The 25,405-nt window shown below is 39.8% G+C and overlaps 1 long non-coding RNA gene across 1 annotated transcript; it reads left to right on the forward strand.

The window, feature by feature from the left end:
• The first annotated feature begins 220 nt into the window (after positions 1-220).
• On the forward strand, positions 221-17,726 carry LOC135300364 (uncharacterized). Its single transcript, XR_010362254.1, has 3 exons — positions 221-299; positions 11,052-11,165; positions 13,644-17,726. It is a non-coding gene; the product is annotated as an uncharacterized LOC135300364 (long non-coding RNA).
• The last annotated feature ends 7,679 nt before the right edge of the window (positions 17,727-25,405 follow it).

Consider the following 25,405-nt stretch of genomic DNA (forward strand, 5'->3'; position numbering starts at 1 on the left):
AGCTCCTGGTGCTTGGGCTCCAGGAGGCTCTGAGAAAGCAGGAGGCAATGTCAGTCCTCTCCCATGGGACTGGCTTCATCACCCACATCCCTGGTCCTCCCAGCCTGTGGGATGCCAAGTACTAGTATGCCAGGGACTGGCTGTGAGATGCCTCTCATACCTGGGACTGTTGCACTCATGCTTGCTTTCATATTTTTTTTCTCCTCTCTTTCCCTTACTTTGGACAGGGGGTGGCAGCCATCTGTGAGACAAGTTGGAGCCCCTTCAGCAGCAAGAGGAGCTGTCAGGAACGCTGCTTGGTTGGTTTTCTTTTTTTTTTTGGTCTACTTGTGCCATAATCTCTTCCCAGAATCAAATTATTTTGCTGTGTTTTGCCAGTATACCACCTAGTAAGACAGCATCGAACCTACAGCTGTGTTGCAGCAACTCATACATAAAGCCTAGGGCCAAGAGCTTCAGAATCTGAAACCCACACTTTGGCTTGTGGCACAACTATATACGTAAAAATGGGAGGATCCCAATTCCCCATTCCACTGCAGCGGTTTTGCGCTAGTTTAACGCTCAATTTCCATGTAATGAGGCTGTAATAAAAGAAGCATAACAGAGTAGAACGGTGTGCAACAGGCTGAGGTCTCATTTACAGGGAGCCCCAGAAAACTGTCAGGTCAGTGTAGAGAGTGATATGGTCATCCCTGAGCCTTCTTTTCTCCAGACTAAACAACCCAGCTCTTTCAGCTGCTCCTCATCAGACTTGTGCTTCAGGCCCATTCCCAGTTCCATTGCTCTTCTCTGGACATGCTCCAGCACCTCAGAGCCTTTCTTGCAGTGAGGGGCCCAGAACTGGACACAGAACTTGAGGTGTGGCCTCACCAGTGCCAAGTACACAGGGCTGATCTCTTCCCAAGTCCTGCTGGCCACGCTGTTGCGGACACAGGCCAGGATGCCTTTGGCCTTCTTGGCCATCTGGGCACACGCTGGCTCATGTTCAACTGTTGTTGACCAGCACCTCCAAGTCCTTTTCTTCTGAACACTTTTCTAGCAACTCTGTCCCCAGCCTGTAGCACTGTGGGGGGTTGTTGTGACCAAGTGCAGTAGCCAGCTCTCGGTCTTGTTGAACCTCATGCAGTTTGTTTCTGGCAGCCACCAACTGGATGTAGCTCCATCCATTGCCACTCTCTGGGCCAGGCCAGCCAGCCAGTTTTTAATCCAGCAAAGAGTGCAGATGTCTAAGCCATGGGTGTGAAGATTTTACATTACTCATCTCATAGTAAAGCTACATCTCAAGGAGCTAGTTCAGGTGGCTTTGTTGGGAGATTTGTACTTGGGGGAACAGAGCAACCAAACCACCCCAAACTAAACCAGCGTGCAGACTGGAGAGACAAGGGCTGCCTGGATTATTCCCTGTGATATGCGGGGCAATGACTGAGATCCCATAGGAGCCTTTCAAACTCAAAAAATACTCTTCAATCACAGCAGAGCTGCAAAAGGTCAGAGTGGTTTGACTGACAAACCAGCAGAGGTTTGCTATGAAGTGCCTCTTTGTTTAAAGACCTTAAAAGGGGGAAGCTTAGTAAAGTACAATAAATAAACTCTGGCAATCCACTTTGAACAAGGTTCTTATCTATGATTTCAGAAAAGAGGGGGAAAGCAGCAAGTCTGGGGCTGAGCCAGTAGCAACATGCATCCAGGGAGTTGTACCTTCCCTGGTGGTGCCTGGGCTCCTCTCATTGATTTATACTTCTATTTGAGTATAGAAAGCAATAATAAAAACTTGTGCTCTTTAATATACTGAAGACTTGTTCTTTTATCAAGAACAGCAGTCTGGCATCTCATCTACATAGGTGAGCATAGGGTTTGCATTGTCATCCAAGGTAAGAACATACTGGTGTCTGTCCTGGCTGCTGTAATGGAGGTCTTATTATCAAGCAACAATTAGGCAGGAAAGCATGTGTAAACAATTTATTGTAGCATATAAATGCTTTCAGGAGATGGAAATACTAGCTACAAAACTGCTCTGTGCTTGAGTGGGAAAAGGCACAAATTCAGTGGCTGGAAGCCAAAACCATACAAATTCATATGAGATATAAAATTTAGATTTTGACCTATGAGGTTGTTTAACAGCGGACCACAGGCATTGGTGAAGTTCTCATCTCTTGATGTCTTTATATCAGAAGTGCAAAGCTTTGCAGAAGTCATGTTTTAATCAAGTGCTAACTGAAGAAACTCCCAAAACTGATAAGCAGACCAGAATAAAAGGGTTTGAGATGAACTGAGGACAGAGTTAGGCAACTGCTTTCGAGTCACTCTGTGATCCTGCCAAGATAGCTGTCTATAATAAAACTCACCAACTCACTCTTTTGAAATCAATATATCATCCAAAACCCAATAAAATACAATTTGTTTCTTTGTATTTGTACTAATTTAAGTCCCAAACTGACTTTTCTAATACCTAATGGTCTTCGAAGGCTACAGAATCTTTAACTCAGTTCTTGGCTTCACTGTGTATCTTCTGGTTATTTCAGGACCAGCAGACATTATACAGAAAAAGTCAGAAGCTTTGCTGGCCACCATGTCAAGCAGGGAAACCTCACTCCTAGGCAGGCTTTCCAGTGCTCAGCCCATTACAGGGCACATCAGTTTCTCTCTGAACCTGTCCTAGGGATGACTTCTTGGCCAACAAGAGACCTTTTGTGCCAGGACAACACAAGATGATTTGAAATAACTTTGTTTTAACCATAAATAAAATACTCCTCTTTGATTTCACCTATCTACTCATATTTGGATTTTAGATTTATTTTCCTACATGTAGACTGATTCTCACTGGTTGATAGCTATTAAAGTATGTCGGTTTGTTGCTAAAAGTAGCTCATACTATGGTATTTCCTTTATGGTAGCCAAGATGATATACTACATACATAGTAGAAACATAGCATAAAAATGCAATTCTTGTGCTGAATGAACAAGAAAAGTTTTAATTGGAACAGGCTACACATTTATAACAAATGATACCTTAGGAAAAAAGCATTATTCATAGACATTTAATCAGACTAATCGTTTCTATAAGTATGATTTTCAGCATTTTAGAGCTAATAGATGTCACCCTCTCACATGTCATTTTTATAAATTGGAAGAGGAAACTTGGCTTTTTTCAAATCTCAACTGGTTTCTCAAGTTCTATTACAGTATTGAAGTAGCTATTGGATTGAACACATCTGATAGGAAGAAGATATCCTTCCAGTAGAAGAGACGACAGATGGCCAAAAAGAAATTTCATGCTTTAGCAAATTTAATTTCCAGAGTTGAGATAGGGATTTCATGAGTAAATTGACTTTTACATAGATTTCATTTAAGCAGATATATACTGGCTAAAAAGTGTTATTTACATAACTTAAAGTTTTTAATAGTGTAATATCAGGGGTTATCACAGGTCATTATGATTGTGTATTTGCCTGAAAACTGTTTTTAATAAGGAAAATAGCACCTTTTTTTAACCTTATTCTAGCTAATTGCCTGGTTTTATATTCAAAGATCCTTAGGATCTTGAGAAGATTTTTGCCTGTCTGTTGCTGACAATTATCCTATGCAAACTACTCAGCCTTGTCACAACCTTGTGACTCACTTCTGCACTTGGATCATGTAAGGATAACTAAACAAATGCAAGTTTAGCAAGACAGGAATCTCTCTGTCTTTGAAGCACCTAAGAGTTGAATTTCACAGATTCAGGGAGTTATACTTTCCCTTTTCAGTCCTATGCTGTTTTTTTTGAAATGCTTTTTCCCCTCCCTACCATGCTAGATCTTCTTTCATGGAGAATTTTGGAACATTTTTTTTTCATTCCTCACATATGTAACAATTAGTCTCACAGTCCACAAACTTCAACACTTGAGTGTAAGATATTGCCCTGAAAAATACCTTTTGTCTTTAAAAGGAAACAGCAGTATTTCAGCTCCCTAAATATATGCAAGGTTTGATTTACCTTTCCATCATAAAGGCATGTTGTCTGTGAAAAAGTGTGGAGTCCAAAGACACATAGATAAATGAACATACATATAGTTGGATATTTATCAAAAATACATATATATGTACATATAGACATGCACAATTTGTGCAAGATTAGCCAAAAATGAGGTAAATCCAAGAACAGATTAAATAAATTGCTATAAGAAAATTGACATCTGGAGACGTTTCTTCAGACTTAGTATGAAGCGCCTGGAAAAAGTTTATTTCTTTTTCTATTCTCCTTCTCAAAGGTATAATTAGTGGTTTTCTGTGCGTGAGGGCCAGCACATGTATTATATGTGTGTTCCTGTATGCTTTACATCCACAAATGTGTGTATGTGTGGGTATATAAATGTATATACACACAGATATTTTAAATATTGTTTGTCACTAAAAATACTTCGCAATTGAAAGTAAACAGGAAAACAGTGAAATAGTAATGATATATATTATTTCTGTTTCTGAACTGAGAAACTCAGATAAGAATGTGAAAAATTATTCCCACTGGGAAAAGTAACAGCACTGAGGTGAGCTCTTATTGGCACCCCTCCATGACCACAGCTCCAGCAAGGAGCCCACCTTCCTCAGGAGCCCAGGGCCAAGTAGGACTCCATGCTGGTGCAGATTCTGCCTACCCTGAACCAGATCAGTTCACAGGATCAAGGCCAGAAGAAAAAACTGCTTTGCTGAAGTCAATGAAGCTCTCAAAGCAATCTTTTAAAATAAATGTTCTGCTACGTAGCATACTTCTCTGGGATGCAAAAAAGATAAGAAAGGGAAATGAAAGCAGCATCAAGTATAATTTGCATTAGCTTGTGTCACTGTGATGTGGCCACTTCCATTGGTTTTTCCTAAAATTTCTAAAGGTGCATCATGCATTTCTAATGGTATTCAGCTCTGCCATTGCTGTTGGTTGGGCTGCCTTATATATGTAGTTCAGATTTTATTAAATAAGTCATGCAGTAATCATGGAGAACATTTTAATTTTTACTAGATGGGTGTCAGCAATCAAATCAGAAAAGAACAAAGATACTTCATCACAAAGGACTATTTCTACCTTTAGTTTAACAGACCAGTTTATTAAAAGAATGTCCTTGGTATCAGCCTAATGTAATTCTTGGTTTGTTTTGCAAGTAAAAAGAAGTTTCATAAACTTCACTTGAAAAGGTTATACATGCATAGAAGTGAAAGAAAGATGAAAAATCAACAATCACACCCAATCTAGGATGATTCATCTTCCATAGAGGAAGAGATAAAATCTCTCTTTTCTGTTAAAGGAATATGCAAAAAATTCTGTAAAACCATTGAGCAATATTGAAAAATAAATAAAACTGCAATCAAATGGAACATAAAATGAGAATAAGATTAAAAATGTACAATGCCTGTAGGCAAAAGGTAATGGTCAAAAAACAGTCAGATGAACGGAAATACTTGAGTCTACATGAAGATATTGTTACAGGATATTGCAACGAGAACTAGGAGAAAGAAAAGAAAATTAGTGTAGCACGAAGGTAAAAATCATAACAGAAAGCATAGCTGTCTGTTGGTGGAGAAACTGTATCTGTGTTAAAGAAATCCTTGGCAGTCAAATAATATGATTAAGTCATCCACATCAACAAGTCCTAGGGTATCACTCTGGATTGAAATTGTGGGTTATAGGTTAGTACTGGGGCAACATCAGTGGAGCACAGTGGTGACCACAGCCTCCAGGACCAGAAACAGAATAGTCATGGAAAATTTCAGTCATTGCTTATCCCCCTGACAATGGGGAAATGTCATTGCAGGCACCACATAGAGACAGAAGTTGAAGACATCATAAATGATCGTGTTTTCTCAAGAAAAGTGAAAAGAAACAGTCTCCAAACTGGTCTAGATGAATACTATATGTATATAGAGAAAAAAGCATTATACCAGATGCAGATCAAGATAGAATCATAGAAAAGATACTCTGTAGCGTCTAAACTACCAAAGTTTAATGCTCTAAAAGGAGAAAAATGTTAAAAAGTTAATTACATTATCACAGCACTTTAAGAAGGATGGTTAACAAAATCAGAGAAGCTTATTAAGAAGAAAAAGAAGAAAAAGAAAGAAAAAAAGGAGAAGAAGAAACAGAAGAAAAAGAAGAAAAAGAAGGTAAAGAAGGAAAAGAAGAAAAGGAAAAGGATTCTTTGTGTCAGAATTCAGCACAGAGAGGCTTAAGGAAGTTTGCACAACAAGTCTTTATTTACAGGGGTGAGGCTGAGGGGTTATGTTAAATTGAACTGTCAGTAGAGAGGTTTTTGAGCAAATCAATAAAGTGAGAATAAAGCAACACATTGCTAGGAACAGGTAACAATCACTCGAGGGATCTAAGGGAATTCAAATATAAAATTGCTGAACTTTTCACGGTAGTGTGTAACCTATAGCTTATATTGGCCCAGGTTCCAGAGTAATGGAAGGTGGCAAATGTGGCCTCAATTTTTAAAATAATCTCCGGAGGGGAGCCAGGAAACCAGAGAATGGTAAATTTGACTTCCTGCTGAGGCAGACTGATGGAAGTTATAATAATGAGCAGAATTAGTAGACATGAATATATACGGCTTACTGGAGATAGTGGACAGGGTTCATAAATAAAGAAATTATGCCTCACAAATCCTGTACAGTTCTTTGAAAGGATCATTGCCCTTGTAGACAAGGGCAACTTGAGAAAAAAAATTACCTTTGGATTCCTGAACCTTTCTAAAATATCCCTTCCTAAACAATCTTACAGAAACCTAACGTCAGGGGGAGATTGCTGTGCATTAATAACTGCTCAAAGGAGATGGAGCAGCAGGCAGGAATAAATGGTTGCTATTCTTCCTGGGGCAGTAACTCGGGGAATCCCAGGGGGATCTGGCTGGGAATGGCCACAAATCACCTAGAAAAGTTGAAGAACATTGAGAAGGGAAAGTTTGCTGGTCTTTGGAAATAGTCAGAACAATTGAAACCAAAACATACTGAAGAATTTCAAAAGTTTGCCTCATGCTGAATGGGTGATAAAATGGAAGATAAAATTAATCCTCGATAAACATGAAGTAATACACACATGGGAATGCAGTCCTAAGCATACTCTGGCAATTATCAGATCCAAATTCAGCTGGTTTTGTTTGGGAGATGACGGACAACTCAGGATGGTTCTCCAAACACATTTGCTTGACAAAGATTCATTGTCAAAAATTTGAACAACATTAGGGATGGACTAAGAGAAAGCAGCATTATCTTAATAGTGCTGCCATAGTGTAGTGACAGGATGATCTCATGTCTCAGCCTCTGTCTCATAAAGGAGGTGGAAATTAGAAAACTTCATAAAGAAAGGTAGCAAAAATGAGCAGAGGCTTCTATGCAAAGTGAAGCTTTATATATGAAGACTGCTAACATGGGAAAAAGGTCCAAACAGGACACACCTAAGATGTATAAAAGTCTTGAATAATATGGAGAACCAGGAGGACCAAACACTTCTGCTTTTCCCAATACAAGAACTGGGATCATTCAGCAGAAAGTTTTAACAGCACACCTAAACCAAACAAAAACAGTTTTCCACATAGCACACATAAAATTGTGGAAATGACAAAGGATGCCATGGAATTTTAGCATATGAAGAGTTTTAAAATAAAATCAGGTGGCTATGGAGTGAGATCTTTGAGTGTTAAATAGCAGCTCTGCTCAGCAAGCCTCTAATCCCTGATTTCTAGAAACTGGGAAAATACAACAATATAAGGATTATAATCAGCCTCTTTCTCATGGACATTACTTGCAGCTGCTGTGGCCAGATGGGATAAATGGACCCTTGCTCTGACCCAGGATATCATCTTTAAATTCTCTGTGTGCTTTTGTTCGCTTTAACAATCTGTTATCTGACAGTGATGAAGCAAGAGAGAGATGGCTTGATGGTTGTGGTGAAGCTCAGTTGCACAGAAAACTTGAAGGAAAAGAGCAAGATTCTTTCACACCTCATAACAGCTCAAAAAAGCTGATAATTTTCCATGCCCAAAGTCTGTCATGTTAAAAGGTAAGTAATCCCTCAGCCCAGAATATTGTGTGGGTAGCAGGTTTGGGTAGAAAACAAGAGTATGCTGTAATTAATGGGAGGAAAATTAATAAAATAAGCCTGAGCTGTGAAGTTCTAATGGCACTGAAAGCTAAGTGCCAGGCACACTCACCAGGCACCATATCTAGTGTATGAATTAGCACTTTCCTTTTCAAACTTTGAAAATTCACAGGCATAGAAATCCCTGAAATAGGAATAGGGGAAAGGTGTGATGAGCTGGGTCTACCACACATGAAAAATATGATTCTCTAAAATAATCACAGTCATTTTTAATAACACAAAATCTCTTTTTTTAAGTAAAAAAGCTTGTTAGAAGAACACAAACTGGAGCTTTTTTAAACACACATTGCAGCTTTGTTTTATACAACAAAGACTGTGTACAGTGGAAGCTGCTCTGCCAGCTGACAGCTCTTCAATTCCTGGGAACTGCTGCTCTCTGGTGCTCATCTTCCAAACAAAAATCTGGGACAAATTCCCTTTCATTCACTTCACTCTGCTTTCGATGTTGCTGCTGAACTGCCTCATCAAGAGAAGAATCAAGATGCAGTAATCATGTTCAGACACACATCCTTTCTAATTCAGTGTTGGGAAATAATGTGCACTTGAATTGTAAGATGGGCCTATGCAATATGTAAATGAGATTCAGTCAATTTGCAGATTGGGCTTTGTACAGCACAGTGTCTTCTATGCATGTGACATAAACAGCAAAGAAAATTCTAATTTTGGTAGTGGTGGTAGCCTAGTTTAAACATTTTCAACAGTGCATGTCTGGACCCCTCATTTCAAAATTATTTTCATTTTGAAATTGATGGAGGCATCTTGAAAATGGGGTTAAATAACCTGAAAATGAAACAAAGCCCTCCTTTTTGCAACTGGATGGTTGATACACTGTTTTCCAAGGAGACTGTTTGCTTTAAAAAGAGTATAAATCCTGTGCTGGGTCCCTACAGTCACAAGGACCTTTGATGCATTTTGCAAGTGATGGCTTAATTTCTGTTTTGATTTTATAGTAGAGAAACTACATGGGTGAAATAATGAATGATTTGGTAATATATCTTTCACTATTTATTGCTTATTTTCATCACGGTTCTGCCATTTTTATTCCCTCTGCAAGTCAGTACATCTTCCTTGATGTGAGAGGCTGTTGAACTAAATAAATATAAAGAAACTGTCTGCAGAAAAATGTCTATTAGAAGTTCTCTCCTTTCCGTTTTAGATAATTATGTCCTATAAACTGCACAAAGGAAATAACAAAGTCAGCCAGTAAATCAGAGGCAGTAAGTAGAAAAAAGGACTGTTGATGGTATCTTTAACTGCTGAAAATGGACATATGCATGAAACAGCAATACTTTACAAAATCATAGTTATTTCTGACGTTACTGAAATGCCTGCTGCTCATTACAAAGATTTAAGAGGTTGATGCTGGGAAGGGTATCAGTTAAATTTAATGAAAGTTGCAGATTCATGCTTTCTGGTCTACTGCAATTATATTTGACAGAAACTGTAGAAGCATTTAGTTCACCTTTAGCTGATCATCAAAACATCCTATGTTGTTGATCGCAGTGATTTCAGCATCCACTGCTTGTCATAACTCTCTAGAGCTTTTATTAATGCTTCTATTTCCTACTTGTGCTGCTTTTGTTAAAAATGCTTGTCTTTTAAACATTATATGCACCAAGTTCAGGTACAGAAAAATTGTGTAAGCCTACCTATCTATCCAATAAGAGAGTTAGGGAGTTAAGAGGAAGAGGGCAGTAAGAGGTGCTAGTGCTGGCAAAATTTATGTATACTTCTAAAATTTTAAAAATACACTCGTCATGTATTAACTGATAGTAAAATGTCAGCAGAGGAGTATCCTGTTTTATTTTTTTTAATATACAGATGTGGCCGCATTTCTGTTCATAGGGAAAAGCAAGGCACAACTTCCCAAAGATATTTTCTGGGTTTTGCAGCAAGGAGCCTCAGAGAAAGAAAAAATAATTCTTATCTCAATTGCTGCTCCTCTTGTTGTGCTTATGTGAAATGTGTTCTGGAGATTTTCTACCTGATGTGACCAATTGCATCCACGTGTGTGTGTCGGGAGACAGTCATGAGATTTTATCCAGTTGAGTGCTTCTGCAGTTTCAGTTTAGATGCAGTGTAATATAGTATAATATAATAAATATAATATAATAAATATAATATAATTAATATAATATAATATAATATAATATAATATAATATAATACAACGAAGTAATTAATTAGCCTTCTGATATCATGAAGTCAGATGCATCGTTCTTCCCAGATGAGGGGGTCGCCTGCTTTCATAATATACAGACACTTCATATAAATACTGCTTTTCCGAATCGTCCTTATATAGTCATTTTTATTGTCTCCTTGCATTGTGTGTTCTGGGATATCTGTCTCCAAAAAGATTATTATTTTCATACCATTTTTCCATGTACAAATGTGGGCTACATTTTAGCTGCCAACAACTCAGGAATCATCTGTAGTTATATGTTCCAGCTGAATACTTCCGAGGCATTTACATGTTGTAATAGAATTGTTCTTTGTATCATCCTACAAAATTAGGAAACTGTGAGGTAATTTCCAATAAACAATTATCATATAATTCACTGGGTGTTTGGGGGTGGGGGGAAAGTGGATGCAAGGAAGCCCTGGTTTCTTGATTATTGTGTATCCCTTAAATGAGTACAAGGTAAACATTGGTGAAATAGGTAAAAGAGCATGGCCTGCAACTAACCCCAAAATACAAGACAGAGATACAGAGACAGTGTCTATGAGGAAGGAGAAATTAAGAGTTAAATCAATGGAAATTGAAGTTTGAAAGGATGCTGAGGGCAACAGAAGTTCAGACTCATCATTGAGGTTCACTTGTGCTGCCCTGCTGATGAAGAAGTTATTGTACTAGATACATAACTTCCAACAGTTGTTTTGGGTCTATGACCTCATATAAATCCTTTCTTGTGTATCTTTATGTTCAGATTTGCAGCTTGAGGGTTTATAAGGAGGAGAGGGCCATTGATATCTTGACCTGCTCTGTCCTGCACCATGCCTGGCTCCAAAGTGTACGGACGTGCTGTGACGTGAAGAATGAGGTCTGGCACCATTTTGCATTCTTCCTTTTCTGCTTGCAGTTTTTTCTTATGTGGTGTGGGCCTGTGGAAGCAGTGGAAACAGAGGATCTGACCTGAATAGATAATATGGGAAGGGTAAGGAGCAAGGAGATGAAAGAGAAGGGGAGAGAGGTTAAGGTCTGAGAAACCCCAAGACATGCTGCAGGAGGTGAGGAGTATAGCCTATGTTGCCTTCCATGTCTCACCCTGGACATTCATTCAAGTGAGCCCACATTTACAGATTGATTTGTTGCAGTCATGGACAGGTCCTGGAAAAGATAAAGTTCTGCCAAGATTAAATGATTGAGAAAATCCTTTTGCTTCTGATCAAATCCAAGAAAAACTGGTGGCATTAAAGATTCCCATTGAACATTGACTGCTGTCTAACAGCTACTGCAAAAATGTGATGGGACCTGCCTGGAGAAAAGTGAACTGCTGTTTGCACAGACCCAGCAGAAATGTAACCACTAACTGATTGAAAACGTTTCTTGTGTAAAATATTCAGCTTTGAGAAATAAGGCCTTAAGTACTAATGTAATTTAGATTGTTCTGGATTTGGCTGAAGCTCAGAAGCTTGCTTTCTGTCTGTACAAATAAGGCACTGAATGTCCAGTCAAGACATTCCTAAAACAGAGCTTCTTACAGTTTAAAATTAATTGCTAGTAATAAGTCATTATGATTTTATGCAATAAACTAAAGTTCTTAGTGTAGTTCTGATAGTTGCAGCCAATTCTTAAACTTCCAGGAACTGTGCTGTGGGATGTAATGTTTCTATAGAGATTTTTTAGTTGTGTCACAAAATAGGTCTACAAATGTACAGCAGGGTGTTCCCTCCTCTGCAACCTCTAAATCTCTCAACCATATATTACAATCGTCTTTCACTCAACAAGAGAATGTCTTCCCATAATTGTCTTTCCTGAAGATGTCTTCATGCCTTCCAAAAAGATGGAGAGCAAAGACAGAAAAATAAATGGAAGTTTTCAGTTTTCAGAGAAGTAAAATCTTGGCTCTACTGTTGTTGCTTTTGCTTCTTTATGTTGTTACTTCTATTCTTCCCTTGTGCTCTTCACACACTGCTTTATTTTATGTTCATATTCAACTTTGTGTTAGAAATAACCTGAGATTTACAAAGGAGACATTATTAGAAAATATGAATATAGTATTGTTCACTCTATTTTAAATAGCAAGTTACTATAACACATTTAAATGGAAATAGGTTCTTCTTTTTTTTTTTAATAAACCGTTTTCTGTTGGAAACTAAAGGAACTGTAGGGCCTAATAAGTAAAGCTAATTTCTTTAAAAAATAAAAAGGAAAGGAAAATTACATATGGAATAGGATTATTGATATACAATAAATATATAATGAGCTATTTCTTCAAGCTGCTAAAACCAATATGAAAAGCTGTAAAAATATTCCTAATGACTAAATTTCTTTACTCAATTTATTTTAGTGGATTTCTGTAGATCTTATGCATATTCCCTATTAAAGCAAAAGAAACTGTAAAAATAATTTTGTTGGAGAGAATTTTTAAAGAAACACTGCAATTCCTATTGAAACTACAAAACAATTTTCAAAATAATTTTAGATATATGAACATTAACTCTTTATTGAAAATCTGGCTCAAAGGACTGAGTGGATTGTAAGCATGACATTTTTATTCTGACTTTTTTGACATGACACAGTTCAGCAAAACAATTATTTTTTTAATTAACAACTTAAAACATCCTTATCATTTTCTACAGAGCAAGATTTTTTTTCTGCAAATTATAATAAAAATAAAAACAAAACAGATTCCATAACTTCCAGAACAATGTCTTCACAAATTAAATATTTCTAATTCATCCAAAGTCTTAGTTTGTTTGGTTTTTTTTTCTTTTTCCAGCAATACTGGGGAATATTGTTTCTGCAAAGAAAAAAAACAGACAGTTTCTGAACACAAGAATTGCTGAATAAAAGAAGCTAATCTTGCAACATGTTTGTTGAGAAACCCTTAATATACTTCCCTGTTTAAGACCAGCTGGGACATCATAGAAGACTTTTATGCATTTTCTGATTTTAATTAATCCCTCAGGGTTCTCCATTGACCTCAGGACTGTTACACAAGGATGAGATTTGTCTTTTTGTTAGAAACAATTCTGTTTATAAATATGTCTTTAATTTTGGTGGGAGCTGGGTGGATTCTTTACTCTTTTTCAGTAGAGCACTATGAGTACAAAGCTATTTGTCCTTTGTTTGGCTTCTGCTTAATTAGACTTTTAAATTCTAACCAAGCTTGTTAAGGAGCTCACCTGATGCTGGGCTGCTGTCATAAACCCAGCTTTCATCACAGGCTCACATGCTCCTGCTTGCATCTGCCACATGCTTTCTAGGGTTTTCTAGGTAAAAGAGGCCAAATTTGTGCCTTTCAAGACGTGGGTAACCTAAGGGCAGAGTCTTATGTGACTTCTCTTTTTTTCAGGTGTGATTTCTGAGCTCACAAAGCTGGGAGCTCTCAGAGAATTGGAGCTGGATCTCCATGCAAAATTAACTGGGAACAAAGAAGAACAGGATAAGATCACAGTTAACCCTCCCATTAAAACCACCCATCTTTGCCTTGGTCATAAATCTTCATGTGTCAACCTAATCTTTGATCATATTCGCAGCAAGAAGCTGTGGTGCTACAAAGAGCCCTTCTCAGTCACTTAAGGAACAAGAAGTGAGTGTTGTTGAACTTGTGTATTTAGGTAAATTCCTATCTCTGTGTCAAGAAACTTGTTCATGTATCAGTAAGGAAAGGTGGGGAAAGGAAGGTAGGACAAAAACTTAACACAGCTACACAGAAGGTGAAATGTCAGCATTACACCTCCTTCAGGGGAGGGTGAATCAGAAATGTTTGCCTTCCATACATCCTTGCTTTGAAGTGGTTCATTTTGGCTTGATTTGACTGCACAGGAGACATTGCAAACCAGCCTTTGTGCTGATACTGTCAGCCCTCGGGTAGGTGAGGAATCTGGTGTAGACAGGCACCACAGCACTGCCTAAAACGTGCTGGAAAACATCAGTCATGGGGATTACACAATGTATTTCACTGCTGTTTACATGCAGAAATCTCACCATCGGGGTTAATCTTGTAGAAGCAAGTACAATTAGGTGATATTTTGTATGTATGATAAAACCTGAGCCACAGGGCTCTGTGCCAGGCTCCATTCTCATAAATGTGTAAATCCAGAGCAACTCCCCTAACTTCAGTGGAGATTACATCAAAGCTGAGCTCGAATTCTTGTTTTAGGTTCTCACTGCCTGCACACAGCCTACAACATTGCCTAAACTGATCCCTGGCTGCCTCATTTCTGGCACCTTAAAGGAACAGTTAACAAATATGTACATATATATGAGGGGTTGTATTATTAATATTATTACTGTTATTATTATTATTATTATTACTACTACTACTACTACTTATATACTCATATATATGTAGTCTGAATTATTATTAGCTGTGCTGGAAATAGAAGTCTAGCACCAAGAATTTTCTAGTATGAATTTTGCATTTTAATAAGTTCATGTGCACCTATGTGACATTCACACAGCCAGCAAAATTTATAGATGCATTAGTCCAGAAGAAAGGGAGGAGAAATGAAACTTTATCAGAACAACAGAGAGGAAGATAACGTGGCAATTTCAAGGTCAATATTCCAAACTTAGAGCCCTGACAAGAAATACTCAGGATGACTACACTGGAGAAAATAATCAAGTGTTTTATATTGTGTTTTGGATCTTTGACAGAACTTTTAAGTCAGTTTTCCCATTTCCTATAGGAACTTTAATGAGGATATCCTGTGGCTTGTGTAGGCCAGTTCCACAGAAAGAACTTACAGAGAAACTATTTTTAGTCGAATTTCCTACAGATATCTGGCTGTTGACATGATTATAGAGCCTAGAGATCCATTTGTCTTTCTCCTTGTCCTACTCAGTGATTTTTAGCCAGTTGCAACCGTATCAAAAGAGAGTTGTAGAATCCTTAAATTAATTACATTCTTACAGGTTTTGTAATCTTTTGGGTCTGGGTGGAGAGAAGAGACCTAAGATAGTACTTTTGCTATGAGCTCTGAAAACTACTACAAGATGTTAAAGGAAGATACCCAGGAGAAGGGAAGTTGAAATGTTCCAGCCATAGGAAATGGTTCCATCAGAACTCACATTGTATGAGATGCAGAATGTCAACAGTCACTAAGGCTTGAGTAATCAGAGCTCATTGGAATCTCCTGCTCAGGGAACTGCCTGCTAAAACAATGAGAAACATGATGCTTCCACTGCATGATAAGGTGTAGAAGGATAAAATCTGAATGCAGTTTTAAGACATTAGTCTAGTTTTCTGATAAATCACTAGTAATTTTTTAATTGCCTGTGACCCTTTAATAGCTACTTTAAAAATCTGTTCTAAAATGATGTCACCAACTTGTTTCTATGTGTGGAATTCTTTAGGAGACTTTAAAAACAAAATTTTGTGGCAAATGGTAGAACCTTGCATAGAAGATTTGTTGCCTTTGGGTTTTAATCTGGAGCTTTCCAAGAGCCTTGAAGACAAAATTTTTACTTAAATATGATTTCTGTACTCCACATTCACCTTAGCAGATACAACTCACATCCCTGGATGGGGTGAGTCCTGGGAACTTAACCACTCTATGTGGAATCTCCCTGTGCCCCTTGCATCCTCCACCAGGGCTCAGCATTCATTTAAGATGAAAAGAACAGGCTAGAACTAAAGATTTGGAAGAAACTATTGAAAATAGAGAACTCAGATCTTGAGTTTGCAGCTGTCTGGACAGTGGACGGGAAATAAAAGCTCCAATTTCGTGCCTCCTTGCAGCTGTTAACTGTAAAGTTTAAAGCTGACATATTAGGCACCAAAGACAAACAAATCATGTGCATGTAATTTATTATCCCACAAAATAAAGTTGGAGTTCCTGTAGCGCATCTTCAGATGGGAAAAACCACACCAAAACCTTTATTTTTAAAATGCCAACAAGTCTCACAGAGAATGTGTATCCAAGTGTCACAGATGGCAAGCACCACGCTGTAAAGTATGCAAAAGTACAAATTCATCCACTGAATCTTCCATGAGGGGGTACTGTGCTCATACTTGGAAAAGAAATGTTCAATTAATTCCCAGGAAGTCAAACTTTCTAAACTATACAACTATTGATACAAGTTTAATGTTTCCAGTCAATACTGATATGCTTTCTTAGCTGCTGAAAGAGACCCTTTCACTTGGCTTAGCTGCACTTCCAGAGACCTCTCCTTTCCCAGGGGACACGCTGTGCCCCCATCCCTAATGGCTGCAATCACAGAGTGGACGTTTCTGTAAGGCCTTTCACGGCACGGCACGCTGCTTTACAGACGTGCTTTCTGCCCGTGCTGAGACCCCGTGGAGAAAGGGGGAAAGGTGGTTCCTTTGAAAACAAACACAAAAACAAGCAAGCAAATAAAATGTCTTTTGACATCTCCCTGTGCCTGCGCTGTGTGGTGTGGGCAGCACCACAGCTGAGTTGGCTAAACCAGCCATGCAGCGAGCTGAACCCATTGCTTTCCTACCAGCCTTCCCAGCGGTGGCAAGGAGCCAAAGCCTGTGCCTTATCTCTTGGACCCTGCCTTCCACAACCACAGCGGATGGTGAAGTTACCATTTCCCAAAAAACATCTCTCCCTGCCATCCTCGCCCAGGGGCTCCCGGGGCTGCAGAGCCTCCCAGTGCATGGTGACCTCTCCTGCACCCACCTCTGCTGAGGTGCCAATTCCGAGCTTCTTTAAGCTGCCCCAGTGGCAGAACACACAGAGCTCAGGCTCCCAGGCAGTGCCAAACACTGCCCATGGAGCAGGGAACAGCAGCAGCCTCTCGTGTGGTTGGCTGCGGTGTTACTCATTATTCCAGCCGGATGCATAGCTGGAGTTACAATGATTTCTACCAGCTTGAGAATAAAACCCTAAATGTGCAATTTCCTGCCCTAAAGGCCTTGAATTTCAACTATATTTCAAATGTGGGCCTCTCATTTACCTGAAAAAGAATAAATGCCTAAATCTCACTCAGGTACTGGTTTTAGATTCTTCTCATCACTTTCCCAACAATTCTTCTTAGCCGGAAAATTTAACAAAAGCAGGTTTATTCAATTCCATGCACATAAGCCAAGTAAAACTGGAACTGAAGGGCAGCAGTAGAAGAACTGGGGTCTGGAAGGCAAAGGCCTAATTAGCTGTGGTGTGTTAGAAAATCTGATAACAAATACAAAGCAAAAGGCGTTTTAGATGATCTGCACTGACAAGGAAGACTCCTGTTGTTTCTTAACCGAGAAAAATGGTAATAAACCTCCTTGTGTGCCGAGTTCGTTAGGGCTGGAATGCATTGTGACTAAGGAAAATAAAAGCAGCTCTGACACTTTTAAGTGATGAGAGCTTTTTTAATGAGACTAGCTGGCCTGACTTTCAAATGTTCAATGGACTTCTCTGAATTGAATGAAAGTGGCTTCATAATTGTAATGATATTGCAAAATAAATGCAGGCTAAGTTGAACCAGTTAGATGTGGTACTGTGAGTCAACTGTAGAGTTATACTTACAGATTGTATTTAATGAATATGGAAGTTGGTTGATATGGAGATAAAAAGGTGTTTAAAAAAAGGTACTTTGGAGCTCCTTCTCAGGCTTGTGATTTTACACTTCTTCTTTATCACCTTGTGGCTGCCATGCCAAGCTTCTCCAAATGTGGAACTTGTTTGAATTCTGAGTTTTCTTAGTACTGGTTTTAATTTTAGTAATAGAGTTCATTTGGATTTTTTCTGGATTCTGCTGTGCTAAAACACAGTTACAGGAAACCACCAGTTTTCTAGTGGAAGAACCTAACAAAAACTATCAACATTTACAACACTTACAACACTTAGCATTTACAACAAACAGAGCAGGAATGTCAGTAAACATTTAGGATCCTGCTCTTTATTATCTTGGCAGTGAGTCTTCTGAGTTAAAGCAGGCCAAGGGCAAACCCCAAAGTAGTTTATGGAAGGTGTCCATAAACTGTAGACTTTAAATAGCAATTAAAAATCTATTTGTAGGCTAAGGTCCCTCAGAGTTTTCCCCTTGTTGTCCAATTTTTGAGTTCAGTTTCTTAACATGTAAAATTAAACCTTCTTGAAGAAATAGAAAGCAGAGGGAGGAATTACCCTGGCATCTCACTGGAGTTTACTGGGTGCAGTAACTGGTTTGGATGAATCAGGAAGAGGCTTGTACAAAGACTGCCATTTCCCACCTCTGCTTTCTGCAGGATTGCTCCACCAGCCCCGGAGCCATCAGCATCTGTGTCAGCTCATGTCTTGCCAGAAGAAGTTGTTGACAACCTTTAGTGTTATGATTAATCCACAGGCAGAGCTTGCAGGAGATGCACTGTGAGTGCCACTCCCTTTTGACTGGCCCGACCCCGGGGAGCAGGCAGAGATCACCTGCAGAGGAGAGGGGGTGCCCTCGCTGTGTGACAGAGGCCACATTGCACACTGCCATTGGACACAGCACACTTGTAGCTGCCAAACTACCTGCCCTTAGCTGTCCTGAGAGGCTTCTGATGAAATGGTTGCTTGTGGAAAATAACCTTTTTGTTGGAGTGCATTCAAACTGGGAGGGTTGAGGTGGGAATGCCCATCCCATTCAGTGAGAATGCAGTTTCACAGGGTCAGTCAGACAGTGCCCTGGGGCAGACAGGTTGCCTGCAGCCCCATGTCCCCCTGTGTTCTCGGCCATCCCAGTGGGGAGAGGAGCCCTGACCTTCCAAACCTTGATGCAGCAGAAAGGCACATTTGATGTGTTTATTTGGGAAACAAAAGATTCCTTATACCTTGACAGCGGGGCTGCCTTCAAAACCCTCATTCAAACAGAGATGTGTTTGTTGAATTCCTCTGCACTGAGTATATACATGCCTGAGATTTTAATTCTTTCATAACTGAGAAACACTTGGTCATATTTCTATCTGAGGTATCAGGATGAGAATTATTATATATTTGTGTGAATTTTGGTCTGTTTAGATCAAGACTGGGCAAAAATCAAGTATGTGGGACTTCAGAGGTTCCCTGGGCAGAGAGACTTGGGTGGAGGGAAATCTCTTCTCCCCAGGGGCCTGTTTTGTGACAAAGTATGTCATAAAATCTCAGACATGGAATAAAAAAGCCCACATATTGCTTTTGATAACTACTCACCCTCAGGCTTTCCGAACAGATGGGAGCACTAAACACCAAAATTCTTCAGCTTACAAACTGGCAAAAGGCCCAGCAGCGCTGCTAACAGAAGGAGTTGTACGAGCTCTTCATTATTTACAAATTTAAATTCTTCTGGAAAGAATTACTGTAATATGTAGGACATGATCCCAGGGTTTTGGCAAAATGTATTAGTAACATGAGCTCTTGATCCTAGGAATTAAATTAGATCTTGGAAGGTTAAAGTGTGATGTTGTCTAATGTACCAGGAACTTTACATCTAATGGAAAGTTGTTTACACCTGTTGCAAGTGCTTTAGTTAATACATGAAAGTTGGTCTTTCCACAAGGGAATAGACTGGCTGTTCCTCTCAAATGGTGCCTTTAGAAATCAGGTGAACACTTCTGGGCTGCAAGCGTGATTATAATACCAGTGACACATGACCAAAATGCTACCTATAATTTAGCTCCTCTTTTTTTGTCAAATGCAAATTTTGGTCCCAAGTATCTCATTGTAGAAAGTTCCTGCAAATAATTTAATATTTAGACTCTTGTTTACAAAAAGAATATTTTAAGAGGCAGTGGTTTTTGGTTTTAGGTATTATCATAATAATTTACTTTTAAGGATTCAACTATATCATATCAAAGTAAACCTCCATATGTACTTCTGCCTTTGTAGCAGGTAATCAAAGAGGGCCTGGAAGCACTTGAAATAAAATGGTGGGAATGGAGGGCTCAGCTGTACAGAGCTGTTTCTGTAATTTCAGGAAACGAAGGACGTTTGGGTTCTGATGCCAGTGGGAGCTGGGAGCTGCTGACTGAGGCAGCATTGAGGTAGTGAGATCTGCTAGGAAGGGAGTGGGAAGCTTCATGCAGGCATTTCCTGCTTCCCAAGGAGTCTCTGCCAACACACTTCATCTTCTAATTTGGTAAGGGACAATCCATCTGGCATATCAGCTTTGAAGAAAGTATGCCCACATTTTATACTGCAGGCAGCAGCTCCTGAGGGTCAGGACAGTGAGAGACACCCAGGCAGAGATTCAATGAGAGGTAGCTTCCTGCATGCCATATAACATTCCTCTCCAGAGGGCACCCGCCCATCAATGGTGTGTGGATGTACCTCTCTCCAAAATACCTTCCTCACTAAACTTTCCCTGGCATTTGTATTGTTTCCTTTAAATGTTTTGGTGTTGACATGTTGTTTTGTTGGGAAATTCCTGTCTGTCTCTGCTCAGTATCTCCTCCTTCAGTAAGCTGTCAGCGCTTTTTGATTTGCCAGGCTTATGGCAGTCACATAACAAGGAAATTTGCAATATGAATCAGTGATACATAAGTGTCTCCCAGAGGATGCAAGTGATGGAAATCACAGTTATTGGTTATTATTGGACCAGTGGGAGCTTAGGTCTGGGAAAGAGATCATCTTACCAGTTTCACTGTAGTAAAAAGAGCCCCTTCTTTGTTCCCTTGAAGCCACTAATTGCAATGGCAGTTACTTTTGGGCCCCAATTTTGGGACCATCCACATGGAGTAAGTGAAACTCTTTGAAGCATAGGGATTACCCTGAAACTCCAGTTTTTGTTGGTTTTGAGTCAGACCATACCTCCAGAAGCAGTCAGACTATGACTGCTGCAATGCATTTCAGGAATATCCAAATCAGCTTTAGCCAAGATGCAACAGCACTGATTTTTTGCAAGAGTTGAAGAGAGCTGAAGCCTACTGTTGTTGGGCTGTGTTCAGAATAGTGGGAGGGAGGCTCAGACCCTATATCTTTGGATCACAGTGAAGGCAAACTATTTGTTCAGCTGTGTGTGTTAAGGTGGGCAGGCTCTTCCCCTGCTGAGGAGTTTAGTAGATCTCTCACTGTTTTATTCTCCAGCCTTCTCTACAGAAAATCATGCAGCTTTTTTGGGGTTTTTTTCCAGGAAATCTTACATTTCAGTTCATGCCAATTTGCCTGCATGGGGCATCAATAAAAAGCAGCTGACTGAGTCAGGCCTCCTTCCATGCATTTGCACTTTTGCTCCTGTCAGATCTTCTAAAAAATACACAGTTGTGTTTGACAAGTGCTCTAACCAGAAAAACTCTGAAGGACAAAAATTGTTGTCTTTGTTTAGCACATGGATCTAGGGTTTATCTACATGCTGGCACGTCCTGTGGCACTTGGGCTGTGTAACTCCCTTGTCCCCCATCCTTCTGTCCCCCACATTTTCTTCATTAGCTTAATTCTTTAAACAAATATCCTTCTTCCCCACCATTGTGGATGCAGTTGTCAATCATCTGCCAAGTGCCTTAGCAACTAGAGCCCACATCCTAAGACCTGCAAAAGCTAAAGGTCCTAATCCAGCCTGCTCTTACAACTGCTGCAAGCAGGCAGGTGAGAAATGATGCAAGCAAAGAGATTTTTATTAAGAAAAGGGGACGTGGCTGTCAGTCTGGGAAAACACAACACCCATTACACTTAAAAATGGAGCTGAGTACCTATTCGTCTTTTCCAGTAATGGCCAGTACTCTCCCAGTGCCTATCTAGCTGCCAGTGATAGTCCTCTGCACCAAGGTCCTCACAAGGGAGAAGCAAGAGGATGCAGGGGCCTGGAGCAGCCATAACAGCTTCCAAAGCTGCTGCTTGCCCCAGCTGTGGGGTCTGGAGGGGGCTGTCTGCTCCCTCGGGACACAAGGTCAGGGACAGCAATAACAACGTCACATGGTGTTGGTTAACCTGTGAGTAAATAGCTCATGCAAATAAAACCTCATTGTAGCACCTCTGTGGGGAAAAATAAAAAAAAAATTAAAATGGTGATTGGACTTGCCAAAGGAACATGAATGTGTTAAGAAGAAAATTTTAGTGTTTTGGAGGATGTTTTTCTCCTGTTGGGGAGCAGATATCAAAGTGCTTGGTGTCCTTTGAAAGGAGGTAACTTTGCTCTGAGCCAAAACCAAAGGCAATCCAGCAGCTGAGGGGCCATGGAGTAGGGCAGGAGAAGGACTGTGCCTACATACACGTGCATATTCACACCCCCATTAGGCAAGAGACTGCAAGAGCTTTCTCTGAACGATTTCAGCAGTGTTTTGACTTCTACAGTCCAACACATTCCAACCATTTAATGAGAATCTGGGGATTTTTATTGAGCTCACATTTAGGGAATTGAGCAGACCATTTTCCTGTGGCAACATCAGGTCTGTACCTTGCACAGAAATGACATGAAGTCACCCTTAATTCCTTTCCCTTAGTTTCTTAAATCCAGGATGTAGGAGAATACAGGGGAAGTGAAACAAGGTGATATAAAGCTAACAAAAAAAGTGAAATTCTTCTCAAAGTCTTGACATTGAAATGCATGCCTGAAACTCATTCTTGCATAAGCTAATATCAGGCAAGTGAAAGCTACTGGCTATGAAGAGAGGTAAATTTTTTCTGTTTCAAAGATGAAATTCCCTCCACAATCAAGAACAGCTCTCTGAGGTTATTTGTCAAGCCCTCACCATGCTGCACTATAACGAATTGATTTCAGGCAGAGAATCAGTGAAATTATATCTGACTTGGCCAGCTGCCAGCAACATAAAAGAAATTATGATTTCCAAGAAAAAATTTATGATTTCCAGGATGAGGACATGGTCTCTATCACCTGCAGAACTATGAATTGTAGGTTAGTGGCTCTCATTGTTTTGTAGGAAAGGCTCAATTCAGAGAACTGGTAGCATTATATGCCTTTCCCTCGACCCCCAAAACCCTGCAGCTCTTCTTCCTGTCACTTGTCCTTTGTGCTGCTGCTATCATCACTCCCCTCTTCTCTGGCCATCCAACACAGGACTGCTGCCATGTCCTCCCTTCCTTTTGTCATTGTCCCTCAGAGGAGAACCAGCTGAGTGCTTAGTCAGTGGTTTTCAGCTGGCATCTCTCCAGGTGTTGTTGGAGAGGTGACTCATCTTCTTTTATCTGAAGATACTGCAAAATTAATATGGGTTTTCTAGTAAGCAGTTGTATCTGTTGAGATATGTGCTTTTCATGTGCATTTTCACAACCACTGAGGACTGCAAACAAATATTCTCAGGTCTAAATACATCATTAGACTACAGTGACAGTATTACATTTATATTCAGGAGTTCCAAACAGAGAAATGGCTGCTTAAAATAGTGAGGATAATGTGAAGAATCAGTTTGAAAAAACCTGCAGTTGATTAAAAGCATGCCTGAAACAACACTTTTCTAATGATGGGGGAGGACATGGTAGCAATTTGGTATAGGATTAATTGATCATCTTGTTTCACTAATATTTTAGTTTATGTAACAGCAGAGATGCATGGTTTATTTTCAAGAAAATCCTCTCATATCATGAGAATCAGATTTTTTTTAGCCCTCTATAAATATTTGATGTTTATTAAATACTTCTTAACATGTTCTTTTAGATCTTCTTGTTGCTAATCCTGCTCACCTGTCACTTGTGCACTTTAATAAAAAGCTGCTCCATGACTCTTTTGTGAGGAAATATCTTGACTGCAGCTGACTGAAGCCCCAGCTCTGAGAGAATGGTTTTTGTATGAACCTTTGGATAACAGCAGCCCCACAAAAGCTAGTGTCCCAGGGTAAGGTAAATCAAGGCATACTGTTAAAATTGCAGTCTTGGATTTGAAGAAACTGGTTTTGACAAGTGATTTGGTAGCGGCACCCAGTGGCTAAAATACAGACTGCAAAATTTAATAGCCCCAAAATTTCCCAACTCTGTTGTGTTCGTGTGCATCAGGCAAAAAGCTTCCAGTTAAGTTCAGGGAGCTGCAAGCAAGGGGAAACTGTTTCCAGCCTCTTTTGCGAGTATTAAAAGAGTTAGATGTTGAGCTATACCCTTGGAATATGGTCTTTTGCACTGGAACAGCTAAATATACATATTTTCCTAACATTTCCTTGCACACATGCTGCAGTTGCCATGGGAGGATTATGTAACCATTTGTGGGAAGAGATGTGATCCTCACAGGAAGCAAAATATCTTCAGTGATTTCCTATATATAGTCTATGCTATGGCACACTATAATATTCTCTGTCTTTGACACTACATTTATTTCTGTTTACACTTGCATGTTCATCTTGCATATAATTATATATATATATATGTTACATATAATAGTGTGTGCTTGTGTGTGTGTTTGCACATGTACTTTGTAGGAAAACAAATAGGCTGATCAAGAATATCAATGCAAAGGGTCCACTATCTGCTGGTCCCTTGTTGCTTACAATTCAAAAGCTGCCACAGGGCTGTACAGTATCAACACCTCACAAACCAGACATGTATCTTCAGGTTTGTGGAGGGGTTGTAATATTGGCCCCTGAAAGCATCATCCCACATGACATGAAGGCAGCTGGTGCTCCTCTCCACTGCAGGTTCGTCCCCAGGTGTGGGAAACAGAAGCAGCAGAGCTGCAGTGACACTGGCTGTGACCTAGGTTAACTGGACAGGTGCTACTATCCCTTCAGTGTGGGTAGGAAACCTTCTGCTGCCATATTCTCTCTGCTGTCAGCAAAAGTCTCATGAATTTCCCCACGACATGGGCTTTTACAGCATGGCCTTGAGCCAGGGGACTGAGCCCCAGGACCCTTCAGGAACCCTCAGGGATGAACCTTGGGGTGTTTGTCCTTAGAGGGACAACTACTCTGACAGTAGCAGCTGGAAACCTCTTGTTGTAATAATTAATATATTTGTATATTCTCTGTTGAAGCTCTTAGTGCACCACATAAAAGTAAAATAACATTTTCAAGGCAGTGTAAGATCAGTACTAATATGAAAACTGCCAACACACCCTTCACAGGAGATAATAAACACAGGTGTTGCAAGGTACAGGTGGTTACCAATCTGTGGCCAGCTGTGGTGGCTCAAAGCAATAACTTTGTGTGCAGAAAGCTGGGAAGCAGCAACAGAAAGCACCATGCAATGTTCAAAAACTAGAAAAGCTGGCTGATGTGAGAGGAAGTGAGAGTGAGCACTATCTGAGGGCTCAGCACCTCACCTGCTGGCGTGTGGTTGTAAG

The sequence above is a fragment of the Passer domesticus genome, chromosome 5 (assembly GCF_036417665.1).
Source record: "Passer domesticus isolate bPasDom1 chromosome 5, bPasDom1.hap1, whole genome shotgun sequence".
Classification (NCBI taxonomy): Eukaryota; Metazoa; Chordata; class Aves; order Passeriformes; family Passeridae; genus Passer; species Passer domesticus.